The sequence below is a fragment of the Panulirus ornatus genome, chromosome 7 (genome assembly GCF_036320965.1).
Source record: "Panulirus ornatus isolate Po-2019 chromosome 7, ASM3632096v1, whole genome shotgun sequence".
In the NCBI taxonomy this organism is placed as follows: Eukaryota; Metazoa; Arthropoda; class Malacostraca; order Decapoda; family Palinuridae; genus Panulirus; species Panulirus ornatus.
Window position 1 is genome coordinate 13,679,231 of NC_092230.1, and position 12,175 is coordinate 13,691,405.

Below are 12,175 nucleotides of genomic sequence, written 5' to 3' on the forward strand. Positions count from 1 at the left end.
GCTGGCATCAGCATAAATGACAGGTGTGGGGTTACCAAGTGCATTACCAGGCTTTATACACTGCCTAAATTTTAGATCCTCCAAGGCCTACATATCTTGGATCAAATTAAACCAGTGCACATGCATTTCATCAGGGATTGGTTCATCCCAACCCAGTTGTTCATCAGCTTTGCATTCTTGTTTTCGTGTGATGAGATGTCTCATTAATAGCTTACATCGTATCGTGAAAGGTGTAGCAAGGCCTGAAGGGTCGTATAGTGACGCCACTTGACTTTGTATCATCCTTTTTGTCAGTTGATTGGGTATCTTTTACACTATTTCCTCTACTGTTAGTTCAGGACCAGTGCGGATCTTCTTGTGTTTTGTAGAAAACTTACTTTGTAAGAGAATTGATCTTTCTTTGGTTCCTAAATCATCTCTAGTACCTTTTCAACCTCAGTAGCAATTATCTTAGGATCTTCTGTCTTATCATGGCTTCCAGACATTACCCATTGTTTCATCTGGAATCCTTCTCTTTTAAGTGTCTTTCCGGTCGTTTTCATTCTTGTAAGGGCTTCCTCTGCACTTTCACATGAATGAAGAATGTCATCCACATACGAGTTATTAATGATCATGGCAGCTATTTCCGGGTACTTGTCTTTGAACATTTCGGCAGTTTTATGGAGGGCTGTCATGGCAATCACTCCACTGGGTCTGTCACCGAAAGTTACTGTCTGTAAACAACAAAGGTCCGGCTCCCTGGTAGTGTTCATATCTCGCCACAAGAACCGGTGGGTCATTTTATCCGCTTCAGAGAGGAGTACAGAATTATACATTTTACTGATATCTCCCACAATTGGTACCGGATTCTGACGAAACCTAAGCAATATGCCAAAAAGATCACACAGCATATCAGGCCCCTTGGTATAATAGTCATTCAAGACGTGTCCCATGTATGAGGCAGAATAATTAAACACTATTCTGATGGGAGTGGATTTAGAGTGTGGTCTTATTATTTCATGTTGAGGGATGTAGTGTACTGGGCCCTGATAGTCCTTGATTTCATCTGTAGTCAATTTTCGAGCTACACCTCGCTCCACCATGTCACTGATCTGATCACTATATTCCTTTGCTTATGGAACTCCTCTTTTTGCTAATGTCTTTTCTGTACCTTTAAGTTTGCCCATGCAGGCTGTGAAGTTATTTGGCAAGGTCTTTGGCGATTTAATCCATGGCTAGGAAGCTGTCCATTGATCTGTTTTTGAGTCATGTATTAAACCTTGTGTTATTAGAGACAATTCCCTTTCTTCTCTAAGAGTATTAGGGTTCGTTGCCCTAATGTCATCATTCATGTATTCTAGTGCTTGTTTCTCTTTCAACAAATATTTCAGTAATTCCTCAAACATTTTACTTTTATCCTTTAGAGTTTGCAAAATTTTAGTCCACTCTCTTTTCTGCATTGGTGGGAGAAGCTTTTCTATATGACTGACCATAGTAACAGTATTCATCTCTTCAGACAAATTAACTTTCTCTAAATATAAAGAGGCTCTCTCAACTATACTCACCATATCCATGAATTTCCGTGGATTGTCCTCGGGTATTGGTTTTAATGTCTTTATGTCATTCAAGACTGACTGCACTAGTCTTGCTGGATTGCCATACCTGGCATCCAACTTTTTCATCATGGAATCAAACGAGTCCTCCACCCCGTGAACTACCTCCAATGCCTCCCCCGACAGACAGGATCGCAACACATATGGATCATCTTCATATACTGATTTCATTAATCATTCATAGTCTTTACAGAATGTGGGATAATCACGAATCTTGCCATCAAAATGTGGTGGAGTTAACCGCTGCATTCTCACTTTGTGCATTTCGTTAACACTGGCTTTGTCTTTTTTTGTTACTTTAGCTATTATTGCATGAGCCTGATTTTTTGTCCTTTCAATATCAGTGATATAAGTATCAAGTTCATTAATGAGCACATCATAATTGATTTCTTTGTATCAAGAGACTCAGCTAACTGCTCATTAATTTTTTCAATTTCAAGGAACTGTTTGCACACGTCATCATAAATACCTCGTAACACTTCCAAGGGGTCATCCCGGCCTTGCGCCTCCTTTAACAAGTTGACCTTCATAGTTAACTTACGTTTGGCGATGGTCCGCTCCTTCATCAGCTGTTCATCCATCTTGGCAGGGGATGTGTTGGACTGTTTCACCAAGGTGTGAGTGAGATAGCATGGTCGTTACTGTATTTAATCTAGGTCCAACCTGTAATAAGTGTACATGTCACAGTTACCAATTACAAAATATAACACCCACACATATACATTATTTTTCACAATATCTTATTTACTACATCCAATTAATCACACATTTGCCTCCCTATCATTCACACAGGTGAAACTGGAGTGGGGAGATCACTTTTACAAGCTTCAGGGTCACAATTACTAGCACAATGGTGTACTCCGGCATAACATTCTTGAGACTGGACCATGTGCCACACAGCTCAGCATCACACACATTAAATCCTGCCTCACACCGGGGCACTGCAACCTCCCCCCAGTCGTCACCACCCAACATACAGGCCTTCCGAGAAACAATGAAGGGCCGCTAGCTGACGGCCTGGACAACACTTCCTTCCTGTCCACGTCACTCAACTCCTACGTCACAACTTTACACACAAGAACAGCGACAAGCGCATGCCAAAACGGGAGAGAGAAATACAATATTTCCATTAGCAAAATAATTGTAGAAATTGTATGCAAAACATAAGAAAATTATAAATTTAGTTAATACAATAACAATAAAAAGTTATGATAATGCAATTTATCTATTGAATCAAAAAAACTTCACCAATAGGAAAAACTGAGATATTCTCAGTACAAAACCCTTTTTTTTAAAAAACCCTTTTGCAATTAAAAACATTTTTACCTTTACCGATTTTATCCCCTTTTTCGTGCTTAGGTCCCCAAAACTTACTTTGAAGTTTAGCAAGGTGAGGTCGATACCCCCCTGATCAGTGTTGTGTAAGAAAATTGATGTCTTTCGGGAAAATTTGATGGTTTGCCGAGAAACAAAAAGGGGTTTTGTTTTCCAAAATTGTCCTTAAAACCAGCTGCTGTTTTCTCTCCCCTACTACAATGATCCCATCTTCATCTTTATTTGGGTCCTCGCCTTTTGAATTTTTCCCTTTCCCAATTTTTTTTCGAATTCCCTTTGGACCATCTGTACCCGTACCTTTCTGCCTTTCTCACATCATCGGCAGGGGTGTATGCAATATTCCTCTGAAGGGTTTTCTTTCTAATAATGCAAAGGTTTTATAGCAGTGGTCTTTATCTTTTTTTTCTAACAGCAAAAACCTTTCAATATTCATCATGGGTGTTACCCCCTTTTTTTGATGTTACATTGTAGGGTACTCTTTTCCCCTTTTGGAAAATCCTTTTTGAAAGGGTTGGTCAAAGGGCCATGACCCAAAAAGGAAAATTTAAATAGTGGGGGCCCCCTTTGCCATACTGACTGGGATCCTGGGTTTTTTTGGGTTTTTCTGTGGCCCTTTGTGGCGAGCCGCAGCTTTGGGCCGTCAGTGGCCACCACCCCCCCCAATCTTTAGTATTTATGAGTCTGAATCATTAGCCCAGAAAAGATTTTGTCCCTATCGAACAAAAAATTTGTTTCTTTTTCTATTACCTTCCGTAACCTAGCAGAAAAATACGTTTGAAAACCAAAGCCCCAGCCTCGGAGTGTTTTTCCCCCGAATGGGACAATTCGACTCTTGGCTGAAAGGGTAATTTGAGCGAAATTGTCCCCATTTTTTTCAGTTCAAAGCGTTTTGTACCCCACATGGGGTATCCCAATTTTTGCGGGCGTAAAGCATAAATGCCCAAGTGGGGGGTTTTACCAAGTGCATTATCAGGCTTTATAAAACCGCCTAAATTTTAGATCCCCCAAAGGGGCCTAATATTTTGAAAAAAAATTTAAAACCCAGTGAAACAGGGCATTGCATCAGGGTTTGGGTTTCTTGGATTGATGAAGGAGCGGACCATCGCCAAACGAAAGTTTACTGGGAAGGGTTTTCAACTTGTTAAAGGGGGGCCAAAGGCCCGGGAAAAACCGTTTTGGAAGTGTTCAGGTATTTTTAAATGACGTGGGGAAAATTTCCTTAAAATTTTAAAAAAAAAAATTAGCTTTTAGCTGAGTCTCTGATACAAGGAATCAAATTAAGAGGGTGCTTTATTAATGAACACGATACTTTTTTCCCACTGATATTGAAAGGACAAAAAATTCAGGCTCATGCATAATAGCTAAAGTCCACAAGAAAGACAATGCAGTTTTCCCCCCCAAAACTGTTAACGAAATGCAACAAAGTGAGAAGCTGCGGTTTTTAAACTCTACAACATTTTGATGGGCAAGATTCGTGATTATCCCACATTCTGTAAAGCTTTGAAAGATTAATGAAATCAGTATATGAAGATGTCATATGTGTTGCGATCCTGTCTGTCGGGGGATGGCATTGGAGGTACGTCGGGGTGGATGACTCTTTTGATTCCATTGATAAAAAGGGTTTTGGATGCCAGGTATGGCAATCCAGCAAGACTAGTGCAGTCAGTCTTGAATGATATAAAGACATTAAAACCAATACCCGAGGGAACCAAATCCACGGAAATTCATGAATATGGTGAGCATGTTGAGTGAACCTCTTTAGATTTAGAGAAAGTTAATTTGTTCTGAAGAGTATGAAACACTGGTACTATGGTCAGTCATATAGAAAAGCTTCTCCAACAATGCAGAAAAGGAGTCGACTAAAATTTTGCAAACTCTAAAGGATACAAGTAAAATGTTGAGGAGTACTGAAATATTTGTTGAAGAGACCACAAGAACTAGAATACATGAATGATGACATTAGGGCAACTACCCTAATAGGTTTACAAGTGCATGTACACTCAGTGAACCTAGACAGGGAAATGACGTTATTCACTACAGCTATAACCCAGCTTCATGGAAAACAAAGCAAGATGGAGGAGTGTTTTAGATAATTTATCTAAGCAAATCTCTATGTTAACTGGAAATATGAACTGGAGTAGGTTTCCTCCAAACACCAGTTGAATGTTGTTACCATGGCACAGATACAATGATATTACTTCATATGTAACGGTGTTTAAAAACTTATAAAACATGTGAGATTGATGCCGTATATTGGATGGGTGACTGCTTCCTTTGTTTACAGTTAGGTCACAGGGGCCGCCGTCAATGTTCTCAGAAAATCTTTATGTGGTGAATGTGGGATTGAGGCCACCATCAGATACTCCTAATTGTTTTGGTAAAGAGCAGGATACATAAACGCAGTTTGTCCCCAAAAAGGGGGTGTTTTGTAATAATAAGTTCAGTTTTAAGAACACACGGCCCATAACTTCCCTCTGGGACTCTGGTAGCATTAGTCGTCACTCATAACTGATCGTTGGCAAAATTTATGGGCTTAAAAAGGGAGAAGCATAATTTTGGCTGTTACTAAAGTAGGAAATGACAATCACAAATTAGAAAATTGGAATATGTTGTTCCTCTTAGATTTTCAAGGCCAAACTCATGTAATCAAAGCATTGTGGAATTCAGATATTACCGCCGAAACAGGAACTGGTGGATTTGGGTAGCGTGGAAGATTTACTAGGAGTAACTAGCTAAGACATTGAACGTCCATATGCAAAATTGATCTGTTGATCGGTGTCTGATTACTGCAAAATATTATTCCCATCTGGGTTTAAAATGTAGATATCCTCCAACTATTGTGGGGGACATTGGATACTATATTAAAGGTTCGCACCTAGATTAAAGGTGAAAGGTGTCGACGCTCCTCATGTTTTGTTAGGATTAATCACATTGCTGCATGTACGTAAATGATTTAGTTGTCTGAATCAAAAGCCTGTGTTACGAGAAGGCTTGGAGACTTTCTCTGTAGAATTATGGGGACATGTTGCATTCCAAAATGTGGGGAACTGCAAATTGTGGAAAGTGTCCCCTGGAGTAACAAATTTAGTCTTAAGAGATAAGGGAATTGTCTCTTATAACAATAAGGTTTATACATGACTCAAAAAAAACAATGTCAAGGACAGCGTCCTATCCATGATAAAATCGCAAAGACCTTGTCAAATAAACTTACAGCCTGCATGGGCGACTTAGTGCTACAGAAAAGAGATTAGCAAAAGAGGAGTTGCATATGCAAAGGAATTAGTGACAGATCAGTGCCTCTGGTGGAAGCGTGGTGGAGTCGGAAATTGACTACATATCAAATCAAGGACTATCAGGGACCAGGTACACTACATCCCTCATCATGAATATTAAGACCAGACTCTAAATCCACTCATCAGAATAGTTTTGTTTAATTCTTCTGCCTCATACATTGGGACTCGTCTTGGAATGACTATTATGCAACGGGCCCTGATTTGCTGTGTGACCTTTTTTGCTTATTGCTTAGTTTTCGTAGAGTCCGGTAGCAATTGTGGGAGATATCAGTAAAATGTTAATTTTGTTACCTCCTCTCTGAAGCGGTTGAAAGGACCCCACGTTTCTTGTGCGAGATAGAAACACTACCAGGAGCCTGACATTTATGTTTACAGACGTAGTAACTTTCGTGACAGACCCAGTGGTGTGATTGCTATGGAACAGCCTCCATAAAACTGTCGAACATGTTCAAAGACAAGTACCGGAACAGCTGCCATGATCATTAATAACTCGTTATGTGGGATGACATTCTTCATTCATGTGAAAGTGCAGAGGAAAGCCCTTGAAAGATTGAAAACGACCGAAGAGATCCTTAAAGGAGGGGGATTTCCAGATGAAACAATGTGGTAATGTCTGGAAGCCATGAAATGACAGTAGATTCTAGATAATTGAGTTACTGAGGTTGAAAAGGTACTAGAAGTATGTATTTGGAACCAAAGAAAGATCAAATTCTCTTACCAAAGTAAGGATTAACTTTTCTACATAAACGCAAGAAGATCCGCACTTGGTCCTGTCCTAACAGTAGAGGAAATAGTGCAAAGGATACCTAAACAAACTGACAAAAAAAAGGATGATCCTAAGTCAGTGGCGTCAATATACGACCCTTCATGCCTGCTACACTTTTCTCGATATGATGTAAAGATATTATTGAGACATCTCATCACACGAAAACAAGAATGCAAAGCTGATGAGCAAACTGGAGTTGGGATGAACCAATCCCACTGATGAATAGCATGTGCACTGGGCAATTTGTTCCAAGTATGTAGGCCTTGTAGGATCTAAAATTTAGGCGGTATAAAAAGATATGATAATGCACTGGTAACCACACTTGGTCTTTATGCTGATGCCAGCAATTATTGATATTCTACATGTATATTTCGCTTTGAACTGAAAGATGCACAATTTTGTGCTCAAATTATTGCAGCCAAGAGTCGATTGCTCCCATCGGCAAATAACTTCTATGAGACTGGCACTTTGTGCCGCAAGTTATTGTCTGCTAGGTACGGAAGGTAATAGAAAAAGAAACAATTTTTTGTGTTCGATAGGGTACTTCATCTAACTGGCTCAAATTGATTGTAGGTCACAGATGCAAAATGGAATCCATGGATTGGAGATTTTGTTGGAAAAGGATTGCGGAGATTTCAGTTCACATACTGATACTTATGATTTGTGGTGTGTGTCCACTGGCGACAATGCTACGGACTACGCACACGGCCCAGTAATCCAAGGAACCTAGGATCCGACTCAGCATGCAAAGGGGCCCACATATTTAAATTTACTATTGTATCATGGCCAATAGATCAACCAGTATAAGGTAGGTTACAAATAAGAATCGGAGTATCACTTCATGTAACATCAAACAGGATGGTAACACCATGATGAATATTAAAAGGTTTAGCTGTTACAAAAGAATGATAAAGACCACTGCTATAATCCTTCGCATTATTAGAAAGAAAACATTCAGAGGAATATTCCTACACTCACTGCCCGAGATGTGAGAAAGGCAGAAAGGTACTGGGTTAAGATGGTCCAAAGGGAATTCGAAGAATAATTGGAAGGAAAGATTCAAAAAGTGTAGGACCCAGTAAGATGAAGATTGCATCGTTGTAGTAGGGGAGAGAACTCAGCAGCTGGTTGTAAGGATAATTGGAATTCAAAAACCAGTTTATGTTACTTCTCGCAAAAACCATCAGTTTACCAGACTATACATTCACTTACTTACACAAACAACTGATCACGGGGGTATAGACTCACCTTAGCGCTAACTTCAAAAGTAAGTTTTGGGTACCTAGAAACACGAAAGGTGATCAAATCAGTAAAGGAAAAAGTGCGTTTAATATGCAGAAGGTTAAACAAAGTGTAATAGGGCGCAAAATATGGGGCAGCTAACCGAGCGAAGACTCAAACCATCACCTGCATTCGTAAATACCTTCTTGGACTTGTTTGGCTCATTAGATGATAGAGACACTGTAAAAGGGAGGAACTAGGGCCAAGCTTATGGAGTGATATTTAACATGCCTAGCGAGTCATGCAGGCCATATTGTTGAAGAAGGATATGACAACCAGAGTTTCTTGAATACATTTCGTCGGTTTGTTTCCATGCGGGGTTATCATCACACTTTGCATTCAGACATGGGAACACAGATAATGGCTGCCAATAAAGATTTCAAGATTATGACTGAAAAAAATGGAACATTAAACCTAATATCTCAAATCGGGCTTCATTCAAGCTATGAAATGGTCATTCAACAAATCGCGAATGCACCTGGCAAATGGTGCATGCGAATCTTGATTAAGAAAAGACTATCACAAATTGAAATTTGGGAATATATGTTCCTCTTAATGATTTTCAAGGCCAAACTCATGTAATCAAGCTTGTGGAATCTCAGAAATTACCTCAGAAACAGGACGTTGGATATGTAGGGTGCAAAAATTTTACTAGGGGTACAAGTTGAGAACACTGAAAACGTCCATATGGCAAAATTGATTCTGTTGATCGGCGTGAGTACTGCAAATGTTCCCATCTTTGGTTAAAACTGTAGGTAACCTCCACCTATTGTGGGGACCATTAGGATACTTGTATTAGAGGTTCGCACCCTAGATAAGGGTGAAAGGTTGTCGACTCTGTCATGTTTTTTATTAGGATTTATTTCATTGCTGCAAGTACGGTAAATGTTTTGCCAGTGTTACGAGAAGTCTTGATGTCTTACTTTCTGTAGAAAATCTGGGGACATGTTGCATTCACAAAATGTGCAACACGCAAATGTGGAAAGTGTCCCCTTGGAAGTAACAAATATCTTCTTATGAAGTAAAGGGTATTGTCTCTAATAACACAAGGTTTAATACATGACTCAAAAAACAAGTCAATGGTCAGCGTCCTATCCATGGATAAAATCGCCAAAGACTTGCCAATACTTCACAGCCTTGCTGGGCAGACTTAGAGCCTACAGAAAAAGAGTTAGCAAAGTGGAGTTGCATATGCAAAGGAATTAGTGATCAGATCAGTGCCCATGGGGAGCGAGGTGGAGCTCGAAGATTGACTTACATAGCAAAATCAAAGGACTATCAGGGCCAGTACACTACAGCCCTCATCATGAAATATTAAGACCAGACTCTAAATCCACCCCCCATCAGATTTGTGTTTTAATTCTTCTGCTCATGACATGGGACACGTCTTGAATGAGATTATGCCAAGGGGCAGTGTGATAGGCTGTGTGTTCTGTAGGGAATTTTGCTTAGGTTTCGTCAGAGTCCTGGTAGCAATTGTGGGAGATATCAGTAACATGTATAATTCTGTACTCCTCTCTGATGCCGTGTAATTGACCCACCGGTTCAAAGTGCGAGTATGAACATACCAGGGAGCTGACCATTGTTGTTTACAGACGGTAACTTTCGGTGACAGACCTAGTGGAGTCATTGCATGACAGCCCTCTATAAAACTGCCGAAAGCGTTCAAAGACATCGTACCAGAACAGCTGCCATGATTTTAATAACTCGTATGTGGATGACATTCTCTCATTCATGTGAAGTGCAGAGGAAGCTTTGAAAGAATGAAAACGACGAAGAGATCCTTAAAAGAGGGAGGATTCCAGATGAAACAAGGGTAATGTCTGGAAGCCATGATATGACAGAAATTCTAAGATAATTGCTACTGAGGTTGAAAAGGTACTAGGGATTGAATTTGGGAACCAAAGAAGATCACTCTCTACAAAGTAAGGATAAACTTTTCTGCAAAAACGTCAAGAAGATCCGCACTGTCCTGACCTAACAGTAGATGGAAATTGTGCAAAGGATACCCAAAAACTGGACAAAAAGGATATCCTAAAGTCAAGTGGCGTCCCACTATACCACCCTTCAGGCCTTACTACACTTTCACGATACCGATGTAAGCTATTAAGAGACATCTCATCACAAGAAAACAAGGAATGCAAAGCTGATGAGCAACTGGGTTGGGATGAAACAATCCTGAATGAAATGCATGTGCACTGGGGTTATTTGTTCCCAAGATTGTTAGGCCTTTGTGATCAAATTTAGGCGAATATAAACCTGATAATTCACTTGTCAATTTATGCTGATGCCAGCAATATTGCATACTCTACATGTGCATACATTAGCTTTGAACTGAAAGATGGCACGTTTTTGCTTATTACTCGCAGCCAGAGTCGAATTGCTCACATTCGGCAAATAACTACTCGCGACTGGAGCTTTGGCAGCAGTATTGTCTGCTAGATTACGGAGGTAATAGAAAAAGAAACAAGTTTTGTGTTCGATAGGGTACTACATATAACTTGACTCAATGATTGTAAGTCACTGGATGCAAATGAATCACATGGATTTGGAGCTTTTGTTGGAACAGGATTGCGGAGATTCAGACACATTACTGATACTATGATTGGTGGTGGGGTGTCACTGGACGGGCAATGCTGCGGACTCGCCACACGCACAGAATCAAGAAACCTAGGATCGATGTTCAGCATGGCAAAAAGGGGGCCCCCATATTTAACTTTACCTATTGATCACTTGGCCAATAGATCAACTTGTATAATGGAGTGTACAAATAAGAATAGAGTATCACTGCAATGTAAACATCTAACAGGATGGTACCACCCATGTGAATATTAAAGGTTAGCGTTACAAAAGAATGATAAGAACCACTGCTATATCCTTCGCATTTATTAGGAAAGAAAATATTCGAGGGATATTGCATACAATCACTGCCGATGATGTGAGAAAGGCAGAAATGTACTGGGTTATAGATGGTCCAAAGGTGAATTCGAAGAATATTGGAAGGAAAGATTCACAGGCTAGGACCCTGTAAGTGGAAGATGGGATCAATATAGTTAGGGGAGAGAATCCAGCAGCTGGTTGTAGGGACAATTGGAATCAAAACCAGTTTATGTTACTCTCGCAAAACCATCAGTTTACCAGACTATACATCGCTTACTTACACAACACTGATCACGGGGGTATTAGACCTCCCCTTAGTAAACTTCAAAGTAAGTTTTGTGTACCTAGAGCACGAAAAGGTGAGTCAATCAGTAAAGAAAAGTGCGTAATATGCAGAAGGTTAAACAAAGTTGTGATAGGGCACCAAATGGGGCAGCTCCCAGAGAAGACTCAAACCATCACCTGGCATTTTAACTAACCTCTTGGACTTTTTTTGGCCCATTAATGATAAGAGACACTGGTTAAAACGGAGAAATAGGGCCAAGGCTTTGGATTGATATTTACATGCCTATCGAGTCATGGCTACAGTCCATATTGATTGAATAAGGATATGACACACAGAGTTTCTTGAATACATTTCGTTCGGTTTGTTTCATGCGGGGTTATACTCACACCATGCATTCACGACATCGGAACACATTAATGGCTGCAATTAAAGTTAATCAGGAATATGACTGAAAAAATGGAAGCATTAACCCAAATATTCAGATTCGGGCTTCATTCAGGGTATGACATGGTTCATTCAAACAATCGGCGACTGCACCCTGGCAAAAATTGTGCAACTTGGAATCTTTGATTAAGACGGTTTTGGAAACGGCTGCTTGTTATTGAGTGGGCAAAATAGTATATAGCTTTCGGGAACTTACAAAGTGTGTTATATGAAGTAGCAATATATTAATAAAACACCAATCGGACTGAAACCTGGATACGATATTATCTATTGGGTGCTTTTTTTTACTTGTGCACTA